This window comes from Sturnus vulgaris, chromosome 1 (genome assembly GCF_052056855.1).
Source record: "Sturnus vulgaris isolate bStuVul1 chromosome 1, bStuVul1.hap1, whole genome shotgun sequence".
In the NCBI taxonomy this organism is placed as follows: domain Eukaryota; kingdom Metazoa; phylum Chordata; class Aves; order Passeriformes; family Sturnidae; genus Sturnus; species Sturnus vulgaris.
In genome coordinates, this window is record NC_142243.1 from 126,139,527 (window position 1) to 126,166,499 (window position 26,973).

Here is a 26,973-nt window from a genome sequence, read left to right on the forward strand (position 1 = left end):
TAAAGTAAAAAATTACAGAAAATGCTTTGTTTTGCTTTTAAAGTGAAGATTTAATTTTTAAAATATGTATCTCCTATTACAGAATAAAAAATGGTATACATTAATATTACAGAAATAAGCAGGAATTTTTTTTAAGGAAAAATTAAGTAGTGTTTCCAACATGGTAATACTTGAAGCATCTCTGTATTGCTACTGTGATATGAATAACTCTAGATGAGTGAAAAAATAAAGATGGAATATTTTAAATTTAATTTTAAGGCTGGTACCATTTAGGCTGGTATTAATTTCTTAGAGAAGTTAAAGAGGAAAATACTAATGAGAGAGGAAACAATATAATTGACAGACAATAAATCCAAAAATATCCTATTTCTTTGGTTGTTCATTAAGTGAAATAACTTTCACCTCTATGGCCCATTTCAAACAAATATGTGTTTCAAAGAGCTACTGCACACCAGCACTGCAGCGAATGTATGGAAAAGGAGTGTGGTAGACCTTGTAAACCAGCAAAAAACTTGTCCCAGGCAAAAAAAAAAAAAGTGAAGAAATTTGTGAGTCAGAAAATTGTATGCAGCTCGTTGCCAATAAAAGCAAACTTTTGATCGTTGGCTTGGGTATTAGGGAAAGCGAGAATACAAACAATGTGTCAAACTCATACATTCTCCCCCTCTCTGAGTTAATTGCCCTCATATTCTTGTTGTGCACAGCTGATGAAAACCACTCTGGTGAGGCAGGGCATGCACACCTCATCCCACTCCTGCACACCTCTCCTGAGGGGACCATGGGCTCCATCCCAGCTCTGGCACCCACCAAGGTGCTCATTTCTGTGCAGGGCTATTGGAATCCTTCCTGGCTGGCCCAGAGCAGTCCCCAGCTCCTCCCAGGTCCATCATCCCACATTCTGCAGCCGCCCAGCCCTTGGAAGGGCGCAGACACTGCGGGTAAGCGCAGCAAGAGGTGTCAGCCCATGCTGGGCTGCAGGGGTAACATCCCATTCTTTCCTGTAAATCTGCTGATTTTTCACAGTGTATTACACAGAATCAGTCTGAACTTTGTGTTTTGACAAGAACATTCCAAACATAAATCCTCATTACTTTTACAGGAGGTTTTAAACAAAGTACGTAATGACTTCTGCACCCTCTGCTCTCATGAGAAGCTCAGTTGACATCTACAGTGCTGTGTTAGGATTATATTATGCTTCATAATGAAACTAGAGAGTATTTTGTCTTATCTCTAAAACATTCTTTGGCTTAGAGAAGTCTGGATTTCATCTTATATTTACAAGCATCCAACAAAAAAAGAAGCTAAGTATCATTTGTATAAAGCAATTTTATTTGCACATACATTTATTATTGATACATATATTTATAGAACTGAGAGTAGACTAGGAAGCATATAATAAGTTTTCAAAAAAAGGACATATAGTGTACTTGTCTACAAGTTTACACTTGAGGTTTAAAATCTATTGTACATTCTGAGTTTTAATCCATTTATATGTATATGGAATGCTTTTCCTATATTTCAGACTAAATGTAATCATATTGTTGACTGAAAGCCATTTATATTTTTTTTTACGTAATCAGCACGTCACATAAAGGTGGACTGTATCCAAGCAGCTGAATCCTTTCTGATAAATCTGTTATGGATGTCGTTCCAGCGTTTAGTTACTTGATAGACCTAAAAATTATCCTAGAGAGAGACAACATGTTGAGATTTTCTATGCTGCATGTCTCTTGAGCTTGTGAAAATATTCTGGAAGAGAATGGCTATATCTTTACTGCAGCAACCAGGGGCTGTGGGTCACTTGTGGAGACAGGAGGATGGGCTGGAGTTTTGTTTTATGAACACTCTGAGGGTTATTGCTGCTTTGCACTGTCTTGCCCAAACAGATTGAGATGCTGCAAAGAGGAGAGAATCAAAGACGTCAGGTCTTGTAGAGAAGAAAAGTTATTGTACACCCTTTTCTCTACCCTTCTTTCTGCTCTTGAGATGGACATATCACTTCCACCCACCTGCAGAACTACAAACTCCCCATATATCTCTGAGGTATGAACCTGGAAATTTAAATGAGTGAACAGCAAAAAGGTCAAGCTTCTCAGGCTTTAAGTTGAAAGGAAAAGATCGCAATCCCTGATCAAGGCTTTTTTTTCTGCTCAGCTTTTGGAGAAAGCAAACTGAATGATGCTTAAGAATCAAGAAGAAATGAGTGCTGAAATTCCCCCCTGAAGAAAAAAACGTAAATAAGAATACCATGCTAAAGAATTTTGAAAATTGTCTTGCAAATAATAAAATGCAATGCATTTTTTTCTGATGCAATTTTCTAATTCTGTTTTGATGAATTCTGCATTTAGTAAGTAATTTTTTTTGTTTAGTGTTAGGATCGAGACATTAACTAGATGTTAATTTGTTATTATTTAATTTTAAGTCTCCGGTACAAAAGGTGCAGAAAAATAAAACAAAAAATTAAAATGTGAATTAAAACTCAGTGAAAACACCGAAACTACTCCAGATTTACATTGCTCTAGTAAAAGAAGTAGATATTCCTTCTCTTCTTTGTACAAATGTTTTTAAATTCACTGACGTTCATCAGTTAAACTGTAATTAATAAATTAAACTACAATTTTTGTCACGTAACTCACAGAAAAGGATTTTCTTTAAATAGCTGCTTCCATAAAGGTGAAGACATATTTCTAAAATCAATAAATGAAAACTTACATAATATGTCGACATCTGTTAAGAGTTTTAACTATTATTTTAATTCAATACCTCAATAATAAAAATTTCCTGGGCTCTCCTCCTTGCTTCCAAAATGGCCTAGAGGTTTTGCATTCTATTTTCAATCTAGTCTGTTTTCTTGCAGCTACTCTTTTTTTATTATATCTGCTATGATATAACTGCTTCTGGAAATTATCCAGTCTGTTCAAATTCATCTTATATCTTATAGAAGCAATGAGATTGATCCACTTTGTCTTAGAAGGACATCTGACTGATTTTTTCTTCTAGGTCCAGATGTAAGTACATAAAGATTCACTGAGGCAGTACTTTTGGTTAGCTCTTGAAAAACTCATTTTTATTCAGTCACCCATGAAGAGTGGTGACTAGCTTGAATGACGTTTGCTTTTATAAACTCTGTCCAAGTTATGCTTAGCAAATTAATTAAAACCAACCAAAAGATGATATTTCAAATGTTTCTTCATTTTTTAAATAGAACTAGAAAAAAACAAAGTCAAAAAACACTCCCTCAAAATCAAACAAAATAAAACATCGAACAAAAAATCCTCTCTGATGTTCACTGAATTTTTTGCATAGAATCTTCTATTTCTTCTTCCATAAACACCTATGTTTTCTTTCTTGGAGATTTTACTTTTAGTATTTTTAAAAAATGTGCGACAGGTTTACAGCTCTTTTTTTTTTTTTAACTCTTATTTTTCATATACCATTGCACTTTATGAGATTGCAAACCTGCATTTTAGTCTAGGAGCTATGAAACTGGCTCAGCATACTGCATGCAACGCAAATAACTGGAAATCAAGTGGTGAGAGCAGGAGACACATTAATTATTCATAGAACTAAATGTATTGAAGAGCCCACATTACAGCTTACAAAGGAGTATCTGTGAGTCCAGTGAGGGGAGGAGTAACTGCCTTCAAATCCAGTTAAAGTGCACCTGACACACAAGAGGATGGTTCTCAAAGTGACTGTGAGAATTGTCAATAAGAGCTAGGGTTTTTAAAGACTTTCTGGTTCCCAAATCCCAGTGAAAGTCAGTGAGATATGGGAATTTAATTCCCTTCTTCAAATCATAGCTGAAACAAGTGGAAAGATCTGACCTACATTATATTTTGAATTTCTGCCTATCTACCCTTGTTAAGAATTTTATAACATTTACCATTGTATCTACATGTGTTCTGACTGATGCCCTGTCAAACTATGGGGAAATCCAAGTCTTTAGGGGAAAGTATTAGCATATTAACTGTGAATGGACACAAAGAGTGGGTCTTCCAAAGTAACATGAACCATTTCTATCATCTTACTGGTGAAACCCAGGATAAGCTTATATTTGTGGATGGCAATTCTCATTTGAATTTTCCTTCTGTGTTTTGTAAATATTCATCTATAGTTCTCTACTTTTTTTTCCCCGCAGTTTTCACTTCATTGAAAGATACAAGACTGCTGTCATGAGATCTTTAGTAATGTTTAGAAGCAAGAATCTATGGACCACAGTTTTCTCTAAATAAAAGGAAATGTGAATAGGTTTCATTGCGACAGTATTTCACAGCTAAACACTAATGATATTTACATTTTTTATTGCTGAGAATCTTCTAGATGCGGGTTATTTGATAATTTCTGCACACTTTAGTATGAAGTATCTTGTTACAGAAAGAAGTACTGGTTTGTCTAAAATTTCTATTTTCCTGAAAGTGTCTAAAAATGAATACCATATTCTTAGCATCAGTCTATGCCCCAAGGTGCATTATTAGCTATTGCTTGTAGGGATGTTGTTGCTGCTCCGATAAGCAAAGTCTTTTCAGTATGCATTAATACAAATGTGTAACAGAATTACAAAGTTAGTTGGTACTTCATATGGATTCACCAAACATTGCTAACCTTAGAGAGATTATAAACATTCAGTGCTGCTCTATTTGTGTGTCTTTTTTTTTTCTGAATTAGCCAGAACATGTCATAATCAAGGAAAAATAATAGAAAACATAGCAGTATTTTCTTCTTTCTTTTAATTTTCTTTCTCTTTTCCCCCCTATTTTTATCACAGGAGTGTTTAAAAGTCTAGAAATTACAAAAAAAATTGTAGTTTATTCATTAATATTTTTTCAGATGAAAGTGGAGACTTGCTGCTGCAGGGAAAAAATTTGTAGTTTAAATCAAATCAAAACGGAAGTGTTCTTTTAATTTATTAATCACATATAATTAACTAGGCATCAATGAACTATGTATTGAGAGTTAATACTGGTACAATAATGAACAAATTGTGCTACTTAGATACTTAGAAAAAGTCAATAAATGGAAAGACCTGGAAATTTTGAAACACCCTTCTATAACTTATCCCAAGAACTTCTAATATTGGATTAACTCATGCACACACAAACAGAAACATGCACCCATTGCTGTAAGTTTTGGAGGGGGCAGATCCCTTTCATCTCAACCTGAGGGACCCCACCTCCAAAAGCCTGCTTGTGCAAGAGCCCCAAGCATCCTTTTCTTGAGCTTTGTGCTGTCATTCCTTACCCCAGAGGTGACAGCCCCCATTCACTCAGGGTGCAGGTCCCCAGGGTGAACCTATGGCAGCTGTGAGTGAGCTGCACACAGTTGCTGGAAGCACCCACGGCAGAGGGCATGGGACCATTTCTGGCAGGCTTCTGCCTTCTGCTCTCACCTCCACTACCTCTCTCCACTGTCACAGGTTTTCAAGCTCAGTTTACACTTCCTTTAAGGTCCAGTCCTTTGCTCCCAACATCATTTAGAGCTGACCTGGAGGTTTTGTTCAAGTTGAATCTGAGTCAGCAGTGCCCTGGCAGCCAGGAGGGTCAACCCTGTCCTCAGGGGCATCAGCCAGGCAAGGGAGGGGATTATCCTGCTCTGCTCTGCTCTGCACTGGGGTGGCCTCACCTTGAATATTGTGTGCAGTGTTGGGTGCCACAACGCAATAAGGATGTAAAGCTATTAGAGAGTGTCCAAAGTAGGGCTATTAAGACGGTGAAGGGCCTTGAGAAGAAGCCATATGAGAAGCAGCTGAGATCACTTGGTCTGTTCAGCCTGGAGGAGACTGAGGGGAGACCTCACTGCAGTCTACAACTTCTTTGTGGGGAGGAGGAGGTGCGGGCACTGATCCATTTTCTCTAGTGACGAGCGACAGGACCCAAGGGAATGGTCTGCAGTTGTGGAAGGGGAGGTTTAGGTTGGATATTAGAAAAAAGTTCTTCACCCAAAGTGTGGTTGCACACTGGAACAGGCTCTCCAGGGAATTGGTTATAGCACCAAGCCTGACACAGTTCAAGAAATGTTTGGACAATATTCTGGCACATTGAGTGATTCCTGGGGTTGTCCTGTGCAGGGCCAGAAGTTGGACTTTGATGATATTTTATGATTCTGTGATCTCTGATTATTGCTTCATCTGGCTGATTTTCGTGATGCTCCTCAATCTATCAGTTTTGGGCAGATACACTCTAGAAAAATTTGCATATTCAAGCCATGTGGACACCATGTGCACACTCTATGTTAACAAATATTGATAACCAGACTGTTTGCCAAAGGTATCCCATATAAGGGCCATACAAGCAATTCAGTGCATACAACCCATATTTTTAAGGTCCATAATGGACAATAGTTTTCCTGGTTTGTACTTTAGCCATTGTCTTAAACATCCCTGCTATGTTAATCTTGTACACAAGAATCTAAACATAGTAGTAATCTTGAGCAACATTAGAACATGTGTTAATGCAATGACTTTAAGCTTCACATTTGACAGTAATAAATAAAGTATTTTTTTTCTTTTACAAGATGTTTTAAACCAAAATTCTCCATTTTCACAATTACAATACTATCATATTATATGTGTGCATCTCTCCTTTCATCATAGATCAGAACTCCTGTGTAAAGAGGACTCTACAGGACCTCACACCTATTTCCATGCTGCTTTGATGAAGAGAGAAGTGGTAATTTGCTACACTGATGATTGGATAAAAGTAAAATAGCATTGTATTAAAGCAGTGGATGCAAAATTCCATGTGTCCTCAATCACCCTCTGCTTCTCAGTGTGCAGTACATGAGGAAAGGAGGTTAGAATATTCACAGCCTATGAACTCATGGAATGCTAGGGTTTGAAGTCTAGTTTAGTTATTTTTTACTCCTACTCACTTTTCTGTACAATATATCAATTTCTGCATCCACATGTATCTAAGATATTTGAACATATATCAAGGTTATTTGGTAAATTTCTACAAAAATACTAAGTATTAATAAAACCTATCCTCCTTTTAAAATATGTTGACAATCACTTTTGATTTATACACTCCTACTTTATTTATGCCCAATCCTTCTTGCCTTTGTCTATCTTTAGTCATGTGTCAAGTGTGTGAAAAAACTTGTCAGTGTCAGCTCTCCATTACTGAAACATGTGCTTTACTTCCTTTTCATTACTATTGAGATTTTTGCTTTTTCCTCTTTTTTATCTATTTTTTTTTTCCAAAAAGAGTATGAGACATTATATCTATTGCTGGATTAATAATCAAGTATGACTTTTTCTTCTTACACTGAAAAGATATTGAAAACAAAAGCAGACTCGAAACGCTTTTAAAACATACATCTTACAAATTTAATATATCTAATCCAGAATGGTAACAGAGAAATTAAAAACTTACATTAGCTCAGTAAAATTATTCAATTTTTTAAACCGGGGAAAAGGAGATTAAACATCAAAGAAGGAAAAACTTTACTAACCTAAAGCCAATGAGCAGACTGTGGGCTTGGTAGAAAAGAACCTACAATGCTATTCTATCATTGTCTTTATGAGATAAAGGTCATGCAAATTCTGGTGCTGGAAAAATGAAGGAGATAAATTCTAAAATAAGGAAATTATGATAAATATATTCTTTTACGTTTGCATTAAACATTCCAGTTGATTGGTATTAGCATTAGGTTAAAATATTTATGGCACTTGTTCTGGATAAATCACATCAATATAATTTATTATTTAAGAAGAAGTGAGAATAATCTGCTTCAGTGCAGATAATATTGTTATTCATGCTGTCCTGATGAATACCAGCTTTAAACAAGTGGAAAAATGTTAAGTCTTTGTACACTCTTGATTTAGAAAACTGTAACAATATTTTGATTTTAAATACCTTTTAATTTAGAAGAGGACACTCAAATAAGAGAAGGATTAAAATGTGTGAAAAGAATGAAGATGAATATGCCCTAAAAATATCACCAGAGTATAGTCTGTACTGATCTACTTCTGTGTTGGCACTGGAGTCATCAATCAGTGATGTCAGTGCATTTTATGGTCCTTAGATTTTTTAGAATATCATGGTGTGTTCCTGGCAAATGCATTTTCAAAACATAATACTAGTGATGATAGGACACTTGTTTTTACCTTCATGTAATATGGATTCTATTCTATTAGTTGAACTTAAATGCTACCATGATAATTCAAATAAAGGAAAAACCTCCTAAGGATTTAGAGATAGAAATTGACTAAGATAAAGATTATCAAAAGTTTTGAATTTAAGATTTTATTTTTTTAATTGGAAATAGCTTTATCATATTGCAGTTATTATTTGCTTAGCATTAATCTGTACAAATATAGAAAGAGGATTCAAACCCTAGCCTACAAACTGAAGTTCATCCAAATGAAGGTAGCATATTTCAGACATATAACACTCTATTGCCAAGCAAAATTTCACATTTTCTTTTATGTATTACTTTTCCCCTGGGTAATTATCAGAGAGAGAGTTTATAAAAGAAATTTGCACTGAAACCTGGTCTGCATACACAGGAGGCATGAATGCTGTTTGTAACATATGAACTGTAAAAAGAGAAATGAAGGAAATAATCAGACTTAATAAAACTATTTGAGGTAAATTCATGTGCTAAGAAAGAGTACAGAAAACATTTGAACTTGAAAATTTGGAAAAGATGATACAAAATCAGACAGTAATTCAGGAGATGAGTGGAACAGACAGTACTTTTTCTGTGGTAAAGACAGAAAAAAACCCGTCAAGACTGAAAAAAGTAACAAAACTAGGCATCAATAGACAGTTCAGTGAGAAGCAGGCTTCAAACCCTGTGTGAGGAGCATTTTGCTGTTGCTAGTCTTAATGTGGTCAGGAAAAGAATCAAAATACTTAGGAAAAAAATGAAGGAAATACTACAGTGAAATTTCAATAATAGCAGATGAAGAATTGTAGTATAGTTCAGGGGCTGAGCAGGGGCAAACTCAATGGGAGCTATGTAAAACAAGGACTGGAAAAGGTCAGGAACAGCCAAAATATCTTGGAATCGTGGACATAGAATCCAGAAAAGCCTAGTGCAGTGATGACACTAGGGAAAAAAACGGAAGAAAAGTTGTGATGGAGAAAGAGTAGGGAAAATTTTTGAGAGGATAATTTTCAAAGTATTTTCCAACTTTACAGTTCTTAAAGCTTGCTGGAGTTCTGGTAGTTTTTGTCCACTTTGTTTTTCTATAGTCTTTATATGACAGTCTCCATATATTTCCCATTGCAATGAACATTGTGATTGGGTCTATGAAGATTTGTACTGACCTCATTGTGTCATCAGCTTGACATTATAATTTCATCTCCAGAGAAACATTGAAACACTTTTCATCATGATTTGATATTGCAAATGTGGTGACCATAGATAGTAATAAAAATTCCTTGCAATTGCATTTTGACATCATAATGTAATCTCCATAGTCTTCACTTGACATTGTGATGAGATTGTGGCAATGCTAACTTTGTATGAATGAAGCTGGGCCCATGGAATGAAAAATTTAAAGTACAGTTTTGTGCATAGAGAACAAATGGTCATAAATATATATATATATTATCATAATTAGATTTTTGTTAAAAATTAGAACACATTCTCTATCCATCTGAAGAATGGAGATCTGGAACATTCTGTTAAGCGAAGAGATCAGAAAACTAATCAGTTTTCAGATAAAACTTCTTGAATTTATGCAAATGAAAATAGAGCATATTTAGTGCCATAGCAGAGACTTGGCATCTGTGATAGGAAAGTTCTTCACAGTTCCATTGTCTTCTGAGGCATATACTTCTGCCTTAGTTTTTGAGTAGTGTGGGAGTAGGGGCCAAACATAATATGTTTATAGAAGAATTTTTCTAGTTAGAAGTCAATGAATTTTTAATTTTAAACACATGCATATGTCTTTCAACATGAATCTCATGTTTATCTGCTTTGGTGGAAAAAAAAAGGGCATCCCTTGTAGTGAAAAGTCTGGTGTGGGCCTGTTTGATTCTCTAAAACTTTAGGTTCAAAGTTGTTAAGTATAGTGACAGACTGATTTAAACAGTGACTTTCATCCTCCTAAATTAGTCATTACTCTAATACGAACTGGAATGACATTTTTTAAAAGTCAAAGCATTGCTGATTTTTTTGTGGAATCTGAATTGATGACCTCCTGGTAAAATACATTTATCTTATTATTAGATCTTTGAGACACTATATCACTTTTAACCTTTACTTAAAGCATTTTCTTGCAGATATTCTTCTCATTTTTGCCATGCAGGCTACAAAAAATATTTAAAAAGAAGTAAAAGGTACTATCCCTGGATTATATCTATGGTACTAGACAGATTGACACCTTGCAGTTTTGAGTTTTTCTTTTTTATTGACAAAACAATGTCTTCACTAGAGTTTAGCTTATAGAACTTGAAAAAGGCATAGATAAAACTCCGTCTTTCAAAACCTGCAATTTTTTTGTTTGTTTTTTTTTTTTTCTCTTGTCTGTCTTTCTTTTCTCTTGGGAGTGACTAGAAAATAGAAGTGTAAAATTATTTTCAGTGTGGTCAAATGCATAAAGCATATGCTTAGAACTGTGCAGGTTGAAAATTTACTCCTGGCTCTGGTCCTAAACTGCTGTGCACGTTACCTCTCAAAGGCATTTAAAAGATAAAAGTGTGCATAATAGGCTTAGAACCTTTCAAAGATGAGCTAGAATGGAATAATCTTATCATGGAATCATGGAATCACAGAATGTTAAAAGGTTGGAATGCACCTTAAAGATTGCCTATTCCCAACCCCTTGCCATGGACAGGGACACCTTCCACTGGACCAGGTTGCTCCAGGCCTTAGCCAAATTTTTCTTGAGCACTGCTGGGGCTGAGGCATCCACAGCCTCCCTGGGCAGCCTGTTCCTGTGCCTCACAGCATGCACTGTAAAGAATTTCTGTCTGATATCTAACCCAACCTTGCCCTCTTTCAACTTGTACCCATTAATCCTTGTCCCATCGTGACAGTTCCTGATGAAACATACAAATATGTTTCTTTTTTTAAAGTATTATATTTATGAAAATATTTTAGGAGGTAGTTTTATTACTGAGTACTATTGATATAGAAAAGATAATTTAAAAGTATATAAGAAAATTATATGTACAATTAACAATTTTTGAGTGTTTATTTTCAATTTTCAGATGAGGTATACCTTATTGCCCAAAAATTCTGTGTATATGCAGAGCTAATATCTTTTCCTAAATGACATCATGCTTTTTAAATAATTGCATTTTATTATGAGATTGTGGTGGTTTTATGTTAAATGCTATAATCCTGGTGTTGAAATCAGAAGGTAGAAAAAAGCATAAAGATTTTGTGAGTAGACACTTATATGGAGGGCAACTATAAATTTCCTGGGAAATTTTTCTAATTATTTTGATGAAATTCAGGAAATTAGCTGGCACATTTACTGCTACATCTTTTCATCTTCATTTCGTGAATAAGAAATACTGTAACACAAGATAGCACCAGTGCAAGCATACTATGAGAACTTGTTTTTTCACTAGAGAAAGTTTAAATTTTCTTCAAAATTAACTGATTTCCCTTGTATTTGAAAATAAATATATTTAAATAACAAATAAAAAATTATTAGAATTTTGATGACATGAAAAGTTGTAATAAGAGTTATGGAAATAAACATCTGAATTATTATCATATGCTTTTGTTTTCACTTTGGATGCATCATCAGTCTTCTTTTTTTTTCTTTTTACTGTTGAAGTAGGCAATGATGATACCATTTTTTGTTATTATTTTAAGTTACCTTTTAATAATTTTGAAGACATGTAAATGTGAACTGTTGACTAAAATGAAGTTTCTAGCATTGACTTGAACGCTTAAAAGAAATTCTGTTTAAGAGTAGAGCAATTGCAGACACTATTTACAGCATATTCTGAAAGACCAGTAAAGAATTTGGGTTTTCAATATGAAGAGAGAACTTGTCTTCTGAAAAAGAACTAAATTCTTCAGAAGAACAGTTGTAGGCCTTCAGATATTACCTGAATATGCCTCATTTCTTCAGGTAGAGTGTACAGTCTATCCAGACCACTTAGAGCAACTAGGCTGATGAGTTCTCTCAAAAGTAATCTGTGCTTTTCCCTAATCCATTTACTGGGGCACAGCATCTTCACTAGTGATCTGAGAGGTAGCCTGCCAAAAGGAAAGCATTTGTAAATGGCCATTAATTCCAAAATGCTTATCTCCAGTGGACAGAGATTCTTTCTGCAGTCATTTGGGAAAAGGGATTGAAGACTGCTAGACTGAACATTTCTGCCTCAGGAATCCCCATTGCACTGATACTGGGTTGAATTCTTCTCATTATTACTTCACAATTGAGATGTGGGCCCAGAAGAGTCCTTGCCAAGATAAATATTTACTTTTAACAAAAGTACTAGTGGCTAGAAATTCTATCTGCCACTTCCATCTACACCGTAGACCTCACAGATAATGGGGGATGTGGTTAGAGACTTTAACCCAGCAGAAGGGGGAAATTTTATAGGCAAGTAGTATATCAGCTCTGGAGTAGTATTTCTTCTCATGTTATGCATGTGCTGACCTGGGTTCAAGAGACCACAGACATTTCCACCCAGAGAAACTAAAATTGTCACCTTTTTAGTTTTGAATATCCTGTAGGATATCTACAATGACATATGAAATTTCTTTTACGATTTTACTATTTTATGATTTCCACATGAGATGAGGATAGTTGATAAGGTAGACAATAACCACAGAGTCCAACCAATAATACAATTGTTTTGCAAGTATTTTAAACTGGGGAAATTATTTTTTTTAATAGCTTTTCATTTTCTGTTTGTTATTTTAAATTCCAAAAATCTCTTAATAGGCACTGAGAATCAGTTTACAAGTGATGATGAAAATATTTTGCCTGTAAACATTTACATAAAGTAAATGTAGTCAGATCTCAGTTTTCTGAATTTTCAGAGTAATACTTTAATTACTGAAATAGTTTATGTTTATTTCAGTGCTCAGACTGCCTCAATTCAGTACATAAGTAGGGCAATTGATGTGAATCCCAACATCTGGCAATCAGTGATTTAATGAGTTACTTTTTAAAGAAATGTATGTCTGCCGGAGGGGTCTATAATGCAATTAGACACATTAGCACTTTCTCAGTCATTTGGGGGTATTTTTCATGAGAAAATGAAAGTGATTGGTGCAAGCTGTAAATTGTTTGCACTTTTGGAAGACAAAAACTCATAATACATTCACATTTCAGCTTTATAAGGAGGATTTTGTTAGAATGGCATAACATAATACATTTGCTGCAATTTCTGAGTATTTGTTTGCAAAATGTAAGCATTTAGTCACAAATGATAGAGTACAGTTACAGGCTTCTTTGGCCATATTTTGGTTTATGCTAACAATTCAGGAAAAAGGATGCTGATGAATTATTTAAACTAGAAGTCAACAAATCACATTCAAAGAAATTCCTGAGAAACCTTCGTAACCAGTAGTACAATTTGGAAAGCATTCAATTATTTTTACTTTTTGAGTTCTCTTTTTAGTTAATATTCTTCTCTTAGACATATTTTATTGGATTTGTTAAACTACTTATTAATTTCAATCTCAAAGTAAATAAGTAAAATTTTATAAATTTTAAGTTAAATGTGATATTATACAGAAAAAAAAATTAACACTGATATTTGTATCCACATTCTAAATCTCCTGAAGTTTTTGTACTAGGAGTAAAAAATAATTTCCTGTTTTGCTGGATTTTTTTCTGATACCAATGTCAAAAATTTTACATTCGTCCTGTGGCTTTTGAGAACACTTAACAATTAGGAACAAAATGATTACAAAAGTAAGTTTAAAGATGTACATTTATACACTGCTATATGCATTTTATGCATATTGTAGTTTTATATATATAGATGTTTATGAGACAAATATGGTCAAGGCTATGATTTTATAAAGACAGAAAAAGAAATAAAATTAAAAACTATATTGAATATTTGCATAATGTTGCAATAGAAATTATCTACTTGCAATTATTTAATTAGGGGGTAAAACTATTGTCCGTAGTAGTTAGGTAACCTGTGTTACAGAGGAGTTTATCACAGCATTTAAAATAAACTCAGTTGTCTGAATAAAGTGAAAACTAAAGTGGACTCTAAGTATTTTTTTTGCAGTTGGATTTTTGAAGTGTTAGGACAGGTTCTAATTGAAACACTGAACTTCATGTGCTTTTTGCCAAGAGCCTATGAATATAATTTCTGCTGATTTAAGAATCTGATGTCAGGGCAGTAAGTATGCAATTAGCTGTAGTTTAAGTGATAGCAACATGCTGTAAATAAGAATCTTAATTGTGTTTGCAAGATTAAAATTCAGTTTCATTGTTTTTTTCCCTTGCTTCTTTGGTGGCTTTGTGGTATATTCGCATTGCTACCTCTAAATGAATGTCAACTTGTTTTACCTCGACTGCAGCCAATCGATACTTCATTAGGCTGAATTGTCTTGTGCCCATGCAACCTTGAAGCTGTGGCTTAATTACCACCCGTATTATGCAGTGGCTCAGAGTGCTGTGCTCAGCTGTGTCAGTTTCGAACAAAAGCCATGCTGTTGCCTGTATTTAGGAAAAATGGACTTTTGAACTAGAGAACTATGATATTTTCTAAGTTAACAATTCATGATGATAACCTTTTTATAATGTGTATGTCAGTTTTCAGTAAGTTTACATTTGAATAGGTTTCTGCATATTGCAAAACTTCAAGAGACGAGTACCTTTGCTTTTCATGTTCAACCCATCTTTGATTTAAGATAATTTTAAATTAATGGCAAAGTAACATTCATCTGAAAGAGAAGACAGGAGAAAGTGCAGTCAAATGGCAATCATGACAAATGACATCTCTTGTCTGAGAGTCATTTTTCCTCACTAGACTGATTTGTCATCCCCACTTTTGACATTTTTCATCCTGCTATGAAATCACATTGACAGAATAAGATATTTCTACACTTAACAGTGGGACATAGAAGATGGTTCTCTGCCTTCATTTATTTTTTGTATTACATTTAAGGGTTTGTAAAATTTGTAAGCAACTAAAGTCTGATGACAAATTTCATTTGCTTTATAAAATATAAAGTTCACACTGCCCTATAATCCTAAAGTAAATGTTGCTGTTTCATTTGTGTCAGGTCATTATACAATGTAGAGGAAAACAAATCTCCATGAAGAAGATTTTCCACTTGGGAGTATTGCCTTGTTATGAGCGAGGATTATCAAATCCAATAGCTCTGAGGACAAACTACCTAAGTTTCATGTATTGTGCCCATTGTCTTGGAAATATCAAAGACCTGTGGCTAGCATTTGCAATTTCTTAATTCAGCACTAAAAACATAAGACTTAACCGTTGCTGAACATCTTATGTCTATGCAGATAGGTATAATTAGCTTTTTAACTTTTTCCTCCAGATCATACAAACTGCACAGTGGGATCGGCATTTTCTCTTGAGTTTTAACAAAGGATAGAGTAGAGTACAATCCTAAAAGGTAATTCTCAGAGATCACATAAATGCAACTTAATATGTAGTGACTTGTACACATGGCAGAGAGAGTAATTCTTTTAGTTGTCTGGGGTTTTTTGTTTGGCTGTTTTTTGTTTGTATCAAATGCCTCATGATTACTCTTTCGTAGATCAAAACATTTGTATCTGTATACATATCTGTGCCTAGTACCTTACTGATGGTGAGGCATGCTGACCACACAATAGGAAGATTGTTGCCTTACTAAGCCATGTTTGAGTGAGTGCTCAGAGGATGATAGTCCCCGTTAAATCTCTTTTACAAGGTCCAGTGAAAGAAATGAAAAAAAGTTTTCTGAGAAAATATTTTTTTATTTGTCTGATTATTGTGTTCAATGAACTAGATCTGTGGCTAGATATCACTGTTAGCACAGTGTCTTTCAATGCTCACATCAGACAATCAACTACTGGTAACCTCTAACACTGTTTCTAATTATCAGGATGTTGAGAATTTTCACACCCTTTATAACATGCAAAAGTTACTCGTTATACATGCCTTTTGTGTACAGATCAGGCTTATAAAACATGCCAGAATTTGTACCAACAGTGTGAGCCTGCAACTTCATGCCAATATTAGTGTACATTCTATTGTATATTGCCATGTACTGTGTTTTCTAGTATAGCAAATTACAAACAACTTTCACTTTATTAATTAAGAAATCTTGTGTAATGCATCAAATGCTTTTAATTATTATTGCTTGAATGAAAGGACATGGCCACCCTTGGGATTCATATTTCGCAGACTTCATGTGGCTCTGTTCTTATTCTTTACCCACATTTATTTCCTAATAGATTTCAGGCGAGGCTGAAATCATCATTTTGTGACAATGAAGATGACAAGTCAGCAAAATCAGTGCCTTTCTACCTATTATGTGCAAAGAAACTAAAACCACATGCATATGAAGTGCCTACCTGTGAAAGTTTTCATTTTATCAGACAAAACATTTGAATTGTTTGCATACAAATGCAGTTTTTAACTAACCAAAAGGGGACACTGCTCATTTCTGCCACTAGACCATTTTTAAAGTTGTAAAGTGTTTATCTGCCTTCTGTTGGAAGAAGTTCTTATTCAAGTCCACAGTTCTACTTGAGAATGTGGGCATAATCAATAAGCAGGACCATGGCTTAACTCCAGCCAGCAGCTATGCACAACATAGCCACTCACCCAGAGGATCAGGGAGAAAATCAGAAGAATAAAAGTGATATAACTCATGAGTTGACATAAGGACACTTTTATAGGCAAAGCAAAAGCCCTCACCAGAAGCAAAAAGCCCTGAGGAATTCATTCCCTGCCTCCCATGGGTGAGTAGGTGCCCAGCCATCTCTAGGAAGGCAGGGCTCCAACCTGCCTAGCAGTAACTTGGTAAGTCATAAACTATCACTCTGAATATCCCTCTTTCCTTCTTCTTCCCTCAGTTTCTATGCTGAGCATGACACCATATGGTGTGGGATATCCTTATGTCCACAAATCCAAAATAATGCCACACACTACCATGAATAATATGAATTCTATCCCAGCCAAAACCAGCTAGAAGAAAGAGGCCATTCACTGTTGTAGTCTAAATAAAAACGTACATTTGGGAAATTTCCCTTTGTGCTGAGTGCTTCATAAAGTTATCCCTCCTTTAAATTCTTCTGCTGTTTCTTCTGTTCTAATGAATGTATGTGGGATAGAAAGACATTAATGAGCATGGTTTATTCCACCAAATCTAAAGCAGGTGTATTTGTATTTCTATAATGAATTACATCTGTTCATAAGAATATTTTGAGCAACTTTCTTAATATCAAAATGTTTATTATTTACTCAGAAGGTTTCAGGAAATGAGTGTCCAACATAACCACACTCCTGTATAACATAACATATAACATAGCCTCAAGCAATTAGGAACACAACATGAAGTTCACTCTTCATTCATGTTTTGTGATGATCTCTTTATAGAATTTCCTCTGGTGACAGAATAACTTAAATTGTTAAAACTTTTCTCCAATATACCCTAGCGATATTGATAGCAACTATCATTCATTAGTATACTAAAATGGAAGAAAACTTTTACTGCAATATGAAAAAATATCCTCCAGTGAAATTATACGTACAACTCAGTCTTAATCCAAGTGCAGTTTAGTAGGAGCTATGAACTTTTTCCTTTTTTAATGGTTCAATAATTGGAGACATCAAAGTACCTGCTGCTGTTCACCAGAACATTAAACCACATAGGAACAACACAACATTGAAGACAAAAAATTAGGGTTTAGGGACATGTTTTACCAATACTGTAAAGGTAAATTTTTTTTTTTCAAATTGAGTTCAACCTCAGTTTTTAAAAAGCTAATGTTTTAGTGATTAATATTTACCTAGGAAAAAAAAAAAAAAACAAAACATTTTCCAAGGATAAAATAATGAAAGGCTCTGGATTTATGCATTTTCCTTGACAGAGGACAGAGATTAGTACTGGACTTTGATTGCTAAAACATGGTCAGTAAATGTTGTCTCTGTTGATTTTGTGTTATTCATATGTGTATAGGGGCTGCAACAGATAATTAAAGCAGAAAAGGAGAAACTAAACTGGAGACAGTTGATCATTAAGATTGAATTATATGGGGCAAAATTCAGTTACTGTCCATTTGCTCAATGGGTAAGCAACAATCTTATAAAAATTCTAAAAAGTCACCAGGAGCTTCCATTGTTTTCCCCCATTTCTTTTCTTGCCAACAGAAGAGTTATGACCCATTTCACTTTTACTGATCATCTTCATCATCACAGATGAGAGTGAATTCCATGAACTACAGTTCAACAGGAATGTGCATCACTCTCATGAACATCAGATGTGGCCTCATGTAATCCCAGGAATGTAAAAGTAGGGCAGCAGGAAGTAGGTAAGATATTTCCTTATGTATACAATCATGTTAAGAAAGATATAAAATACATTATCTCAGGGAAATGCCTGTAATTTAAAATTATAGGGTAGGGGAAAGTATCTTAATATGTTGTTAGAGTAGGAGAGAATGTTTTTGAGGGAATAAATAAAGCATTAAATTTACTTAATTTCTGGGAAAAAAACCCAGGGAAAATATGTCATAATGCTTTAAAAACACTTGAAGGTGTGTTTATAAACCTTAATCTAGAGTAAATGCATAAGAAGGAGAAAATACCTGTAAACTGAAGCAAAATAGCCAAGAATTAGAGATATGCGAAGTTTATTTTAAAATATTACTGTAGCAAAACTGAAGTCACAATTTAACCTAGATTTTTGATCTCAAATACAGTTTGGGTGAAAACTGAAAGATCATCATAGATCTCATATCAGACTAATTTTAAGATAATTTTAATGGTTCTTTCTGGGTTTAAGCTATACAAATATACTAATCCAACTCTCCAAATTAATTTCTTCAAAAACATATTCAAGGCCCCTTTGGCAATGGTAAACCGAACTCACACCTGCATACATTGAAAAATGTTCCTGGAAGTCTCCCTTTAAATTCTTCCCACTAAAACGCCAAAGAAAAAAAACCAAACAGTTATCTACTCTCAAGCTGATTTCCAGATATAAATCTAGACATATACATTTTCAGTATAAATTATTTTCATTGTATAACTGTAAACTACTGAAATAGACAGTAGTCAGGAGTAAGCAGTTGAGGCAATATAATAGGGCTATTTCATCATTCCTGTTAGGATGTTTTTTATTATTGCAAAAGAAGAATGTTCAAAGAGTTGTTAAAATGTTAGAATTATTTGGTGTACATAAGAAACCTTGGTAAGCATTCAGAATGTAGGCTGGCTATAGTACATCTTCAGTTAAAATATTGATTAATTCTGAACAAAATGTCAACATATAATTTTTGAGTGAATAAATGTAAACTTTTACCTTTTAAAGCAAAAATGAGTTTAAGTCACATAAAACTAAGTCTAAAATATTTTAAAAAATATTTTTCAACTATGTTTTAAATTATAACAATTTCGATCATTTCTTTTTATACTAGCTGTAACTTATAGAGACAGTTTATTCACTAATATGAAAACCGAGTTTATTTGTTTTCTTTAAAAAAAAGTAACAGTGAAGTGCTTAGAAATTTTTATTATATTTAATAATTTATAGCATTGCAGTTAGAGAGAGGCATACAAGGCTGGATATAATAAAAATTGTTTCATTGTTTCATACCATTTAAGGCCAGAAGGTTCAATAGATCATCTAATCTGACCTCTTATATATCACCTGAGATAAATCCCCAGTGAATCCCAATTCAGTCATATACAAACTGTGCACAAAACTACTTTCATTTTTGGGAGGCTTAATTGAGTAGTTTTCATCTAATTACACAATTATTTTAAATTAACTCAATAAATTTCTGTGTTTATCGCTGAACTTCTGGTTCTGTGGAGGCTGGAGGTTGACTCGCTGTGAAGAGTGTTGATTCATTTTCTGCACGCAGTGACATTTTAAGAAAACTGGAATAGGGTGTTTGCAGTGTTGGGTCAGGATATAAAGCCAAAGTGGATTCTCATTCTAAGCACTATTCAAAGCAGTTTTGAACATATATAGCATATAATTTTTTTTTTTTTTGAGTTGTAGAGATGATGAAATCACAATGCCTGTTCCCACAATACATTATGGCAGCAAGGATATGTATTTCAGCACATTTGCAATCTCTGGATGGACTGTAGACTCTCCCTTTTGGGTTTTCTCTGTACACTGAGCCTATAGTTGGACCTTAGTACCTTTATCAAATTTCATCCATTGCCAAGAAAATTTTCCAGACCAATTTTGCACCCTCTAATTGTTTGGCATCTTAGCCTTCAGATGGTGTTAAGCTCCTAAAAAGGAATAAAACCAGGAATATTTTTGGAATGGAATTTCATGTGTGTTTAGATGAGGAGAAAGGCAGCATTTGATACTAAAAAAGATATTAAATTGTAAAGTTAAGAAATTTCGGGAAAACTGTCAGAATAGTTGAGTGTGTTGCAAACCCATTTTTGATGTACCTGAACAAAACTACGTTTCTCCTGTTTTGTTTGGGTTTGTCATAGATGATAATGTGTTTGCTATTTGCACGTTTACTGGTATAAATAATCACTCTTCTGTATTTATATCTTCTCACACTCTCTCTTAAGATTATGGTGGAGAAATTATAGTAATATGAACAAGACTAATCAGAAATAGCCCATCTTCATATTTTGAAAGATTTTTCTTTTTAAGGATGTGGTCTTTGAATAATTTTTGTAGTGGGAGCACCTATGTGTTATGGAACTTGCTGGGGCTGATTATGTGGTGTTTATAATCCGTCTTTTTCATCTTTCCTGCTCTTCCATTCCTTATTTTGATTTCTCCAGTATATACAAAAAAAAGCTGTAAAACCAGTTTTAACGAATTGCAAATACACTTGTCTCATAAGCTCTTATCTTATAAAGTTACCTGTGAACTCTTGCATTTAACTGATATGCAGCTAAGTCTGCACAGACAGCTGTGTGTACAGACCTCAAGGCTTCCTTAAGAGTGTATTTCAGGCTCAATTTTTTTCCCTGTTTTTCAGCTAGACCATAGTGACTGTAAATCTGGACCATACTCTAAAGCGAGAGAGTAAGACTGGTAAGCAGTACTCAACACATCCATTTTAGGATAATCATGTATAAGGAAGGAATGTGTAAATATTGTGATGAGTTACAAAATGAGTACTAGTTGGAGTACTTTGGCTTGTCACATGGTGCTACAGTCAAGAAAGCAAAGAAACCATCATTTAGGCATCAAGGACTAAATTCTACTTTTGGTTTAAGCAGCTAGATTCAAGTGACTTATTTAGACGAAGGTGTTATTAGACACTTTAGTGGCTTAGTGCATTGAAAACCATAGGGCATATACAAAACCATATAAAATATTATATTCATATAGTCAGTAGATTTTTCTACAAAAATATGGAAATACATAAATGATTTGGCATATCATGCAGCATGATGTGAAGATAATTCTGAATTGGAGTGTTGGGCTAGAAGAACTGCCTTAAAGAAATAAAGAAAAAGTGTAGAACATCACAAATCTTATGCTGATTCTGATTCACTGATGGTAAGAAGCAATTTCAATCTCAATTTGTGCATGTGGACGTGTTCGCATAGGCATGTTGACAATATTTCCTGTAGACCTTTAACTTGGATATCTGTGCTATGAAGTCTTCAAAAGTTCTATACAATGCTGATGGAGAGAGCCATCTCCAGAAGAGCAGCACAAGATTCTATTTTTGTAATCTCTAGGTCAATTTCTGAATGAGTTTTTATTTTCTATTGATTGTACAGAAAACATAAATGCATGAATTAGGTGAAATGACTACACCTGGAAAAGATAATTTTTTTTTTTCTGTTATTATAATTTCGTCAAGAATGTAAATGATCAGTAATGGTTGTATAGATTCTCAGACAGGATAACAGAGGTGATGGTCAAAACATGCTGATCTTTGAAATAATTTTATGCTATTCACAAGTAAGAAGGCAGGAATTAGTTGTTTAAGTTAGATGAGCTTGGCTTCTTTGTGAAGTTTAATTTTTTAATAGACTACCAACAAATTAAAATTTTATAATGTTTTATATAAAATTTTAAGATTGTTTAAAACTAAGAAATGTTACTGGTGACTGCAAAGAACTACAAAGAAACTTAATTCTAATATGTTACTACCTCCAGTAATAACATAATTCTAATATGTTCTTACCTCCAGTTGTAGAAAATCTATGGTTTAACCAAATTTGCAAGCAATAATTCAAAATGTAAAGTATTTTGCTCTGATGGCATTCTTATTACTTTAAAATGAAATTAGAAACTTATGCAACAGCATTAACATCTAAAAAATAATAGCACACATAAAAATTAGTTTCTAGGTCTAGATTTCTAGTGTAATGTATCAAAAGCATGCAGTATATAACTCCCACATTTCTTGTATCTAAGGAGTATTTTTTCTCACAAAATTTGAAGGGTCGTAGACATCCTTTAGCATTCAAATCTACTTGCCTGGGTAACTGAACTGAAATGTTTCTTTAAAGTTTATTTCTTAAACTTTCTTATGAAAGAAGGGGCCTTCTATCCATTTTGTTTGGAGACTTAATTCCCATAAGGTTGAATGGACCCCAAGAGAAAAAGGAACTGAAGCCCTTATGATGACAAATCTAAAGTGTGTGCTGACCCACACTTCAGATTAAGTGGGCAAAATTCTGTACTGCCTTAAAGAATGTTTATGCAAGTATCTTTATTGGTAGTTTTCAGATGCTGCACAGAAGCCTATGGATTTGTAAGTGCCTCAGTAGTAATTTCCAATTCTTATTCTGCCATGAGTGATGACTTGACGATTTAACTCCAGAATCCCAGGCTGGGTCCCTGTAGGTGTCCTAAACAAGCTTGCCTACCCGTCTTGGAAATGCTGCTACCGTCTTGGGCCCATTCACAAGTCATTGAATAATACAGTGACAGTGTTTTCCCTCTTCGGGTTGCACCTTATAAAATACAACAATGTATTTCTTCATAAAAATTATTTCCATTAGCTGAAGTGTTCGAGGTCTCTAATCTGACCTTTATGGTTATGGCTCACTTGAGAATCACATAGGAAAATGTGAATAAATTGAGTGCCCAGGTAAAGTTTATGCAATAACTTGACACTACAAAATGTACTTATGAGTACACTTGCTGTGTACATAATAGTTCTAGTGTTGACTTTTAACAGTCCTACTTGGTGATAGCTGTCTGTTTAAGAATTCGGCATTGTATAATTTGGGACTGAAGATGATAGAGCCATGTGCAAGAGATGTTGCTTGTGTGTGTGTTTAAGTGGAGAACTGTGCCTCTGTAAGCTTCAAAAGGTCAGAACTTGATTTAATAAACTTTTCTTCCCAGAAAACAAGCTTTCTTCTTGAATGTGTAACATTGTTAGAAAACTGCATGTCTGGAGACATTGCTAATAGGCTTGTGAGACCTTTTGCTCTATCCAATGCTGTCTTGAATAGTCATACCGGATCTGGTCTGAATAAGCCAAAATCCTTAAAATGTTATTTCCTGATCTGTATGCTTTAGATCTCTTCTGCCTTCTGCAGTACCCTTTATGAAGGTGCAAAGCTGCGATTTCCATATCCTCCAAGTGCCTCTATGCTTCACTCTAGCATATAATTTCATCATTGCTCTAGTAGCACTCTTGTTGGTTGTCACTAATAATGCCTTACAACCTCCCTTCCTTTTCTTGTTCACTACCCACTAGTGCTGTATTTTTACTGATATAAATGCCTTTAATCCCTCTGTATCATTTCTGCTTTTGCTGCATAGTTGTTTTTCAGTCTTCAGTAGCTACATGACAGCACAAAGCATCCTACTCATAGTGCTCCCTATTCTTTCTTAGGTCATGACGCCTCTTAGACAAAGTGATTTTTATCCACAAGAAATTATTATCCTCAAGACCTTGGATAACCAATAGGACTAAAAGAATTTTCTGATATGAAGCTTGCCTTTGATAATCTCTGATAAGATACCTATCTTTTTGCTCATTGGAATCTGGACACTGAGCTTCTATAGGTTCATAGGCACTTGAGAGGACAAATAATTGCCAGAGTGGTAACCACAGGCAGCAAAGAGTACTGCATGCATCATTCATCGATTTACATACCACAGTTCTTAATTTTACCAATTTAATGCCTAATTCACAGGCATGTGCCTTTAGCAATGGATAACTCGCTTCCTGCCTTCTTCAGGACGCTTCAGAATAAGATCATGGGTGCTCAGACCAGTTACATTGTCTAAATAACAGCCGCATATTCAGGATTCCTAGATTTTCAATGAGCTCAAGAAGAATCTTTTCCTTCTGAAGCAAGGTATATGGATGAATATTGCCTACAGATGTGGTGAGACTATTAGCACTTCTACTTTTAAAACATACATTTAGATCTAGAAAACAAGTACTCAAAATTTTGTAGAGAATTCTCTTGCTTTATGTGTGAAATGTGTGATATGCAAATGCCTTTCTGAACCTTTGCAACCTTTCCTTGGTTAAATGTGAGGCCTTTTTATTAAAAAAGCCCTATTTAAAACCCAATCTAGGAAGCTGTTTCAGGATATCTTTGTTAACACTTAATGATGGGTTTGGATTCCAGGAGAGAAAGACTTATTGATATAGTCCTTTATCAAAGTATAATCATATATAAATTAAAACATTACGATCACCACACCATTGTGTAATGTTGCCCTACATAATTTTCTCTTGCTTGTTCTCAAGTTGCTCCAGACAGGTGACCAAGACAATGGACATCTGGACTATCATAGAAACTTCAGAGGAGGGGACTGGAAAACTGGACAAGAGGAGGAGGCAAAGCTAGATCTAGTCTGTTTCTACTATGTAGTTAGGTCCCAATGGACATGTCCTGATGTTTCACATTCACATTGTTCAAAGTCTTCCCTCAAACAGATAGGGATATATGAGATGCCAATTATTTTGACATGTATTACTAGGGGCTAAAATACAACTATCCCCTATTAGGTTAGCCTGGAGTGCAATAAAACCTACTCTGGACCTCAGATTACTGTTTCAGCATGCTCGTTGATTTGCAGATGACAGGACAGTTTGAAAAAGTGCTGAAAAAATCCACCTCAGCTTGACCCATCTTGAACTAATGCTTTTAAGTACTCATGAAGATCCTACATCCTTGATATGGAGCAGAGAGAAGGAACTGGAGTTAACGAATGGTACCACATATAAAACTCTCCATAGTCTCAGTGTTCAATAACACTTCCAAGATACTTGCATGATTATAAACAGAAGAGGAACTCTAAACAGGTTGAAGTACACTTGCACATGGTGAAATAGGCAGATGCTTTCCTGGGATAGGACCTACAGTGGAAAGGACCAGGGCATCTTTTTGAATGCCACATTTAAGATTAAGGATGTGTGAAAAACAGACATGCCCAGATGTGAGCTGGGAAAAGACCACTTACAACAGGCAGAGCCACAGATTTCACAAATTTTGAGAACCTTGGACTACTGTTTTGGTGGTTTTTTTTTTTCTTTTTGCATAGTTTATATCAGTAAACTAGATCTGGAATTTGATAGTCATCTTGAAATGAGATGATTTCTGATGATAGGCTCCAAAATCTTATTTGCTTATTATGTTGATTCAAGCATGTGTTCAAGTGCCAGCAAATTGTGTCTATTGAGAGAGGGAATCCATTAAGTTACGTAAAATATCACACAAAAATTTTGAGCAAAATGTAGCTGCTTTGGCATTCTGACAGCTACTATACAATTTTAATAAAGATAGTCCTGATGCTATATTGAAACTCCTGTGAGCTCCATTGAATTTAGTTATCACTTTTGCATCATGTTAACATGGGGAATTTAAGTCAGAGAAGAGAAATAATTATTTTTAGAGCTTATAAGGTAGCTTTACTTGGATAGATTTTCCTTGGGTAAATACCTTGACTAAATTTCAAAGTCTGGTTTCAAACTGAGCTATATTAGAGTTTAAAAATATACCTCATATGTTAAGAACTGTTAACACACATAAGATATTGCCTGTTTCTCTATAATAATATAACTAAACCATTGAATAATTATTGAATAACTTAGATATTGTTAAGAAAATCCTATTTCATTAAGGGTAGCTCTTATACTGTGTACCACTTTGCTGAATGAAAATCAAAACCAGGAAATAGTCATTGTTACAAATGTACCATCTTACAAAGAGAATGAGAAGAAAGAGTGATGCTCTTTCCGAGAGAAATGAAGATGGAACTTAATCTTTTTCTCAGGAAAATACTAGTAAAATATATCAAGATAATAAAATAAAACTAAAAATAGAATTCTTCATATGCTAAATGATCTAAATTATTAATATCTATGAGGAATTCTGTAACATAAAATGACAAGAACAAAAATGTGCTGTTCAAATGACATGTTGAGAAGATTTTGCACCACCAAATCAGACAGAAAAATAATGGGAGAATGATTAAAGTAATCTAGATTTAACTGAAATGTGTAAAGTCAATATCTCTATTAACTAAATGTTTTGCTAGCATACGAAAAAAACAGATATAGAACATGAAGGTGGAACTTCCATATTCTAAACAGATTTGATTTTGAGTTTGGACATGTGAAGAGAAAAACGAAAATATGACTGACTGAGTGTTGGAGTAAAGGCAATAATGTATGATACAATTATGCAAAGTTTGGAATTGTTTGGCAACAGCTTGTGCAAATCAAACATTTTTTGAAAATAAATACAGGTTTGTGCTTGTTTCCTATGTGAAATCCTGAGCAGTTCCATGAGAAGCTAGATCTGCCTGTTTTTTAAATAGAAATAGTAATTTGAGTGAAAAGCCCTCATAAACTTGCCAGGTAGTTCCATTAGGTCTCTTGAACAAATCTGTATTGAACTGGCAGGAGTAATCACTCAAGCCATCAAA

The 26,973-nt window shown here is 34.4% G+C and overlaps 1 long non-coding RNA gene across 1 annotated transcript in view; it reads right to left on the reverse strand.

Moving 5' to 3' along the window:
- Positions 1-879: 879 nt before the first annotated feature.
- Positions 880-26,973, reverse strand: part of LOC148225504 (uncharacterized) — a 39,405-nt gene continuing 13,311 nt past the window's right edge. Inside the window, exon 3 of the long non-coding RNA XR_015807774.1 lies at positions 880-1,895. This is a non-coding gene — a long non-coding RNA (uncharacterized LOC148225504). The remainder of the gene's footprint in view (positions 1,896-26,973) is intronic.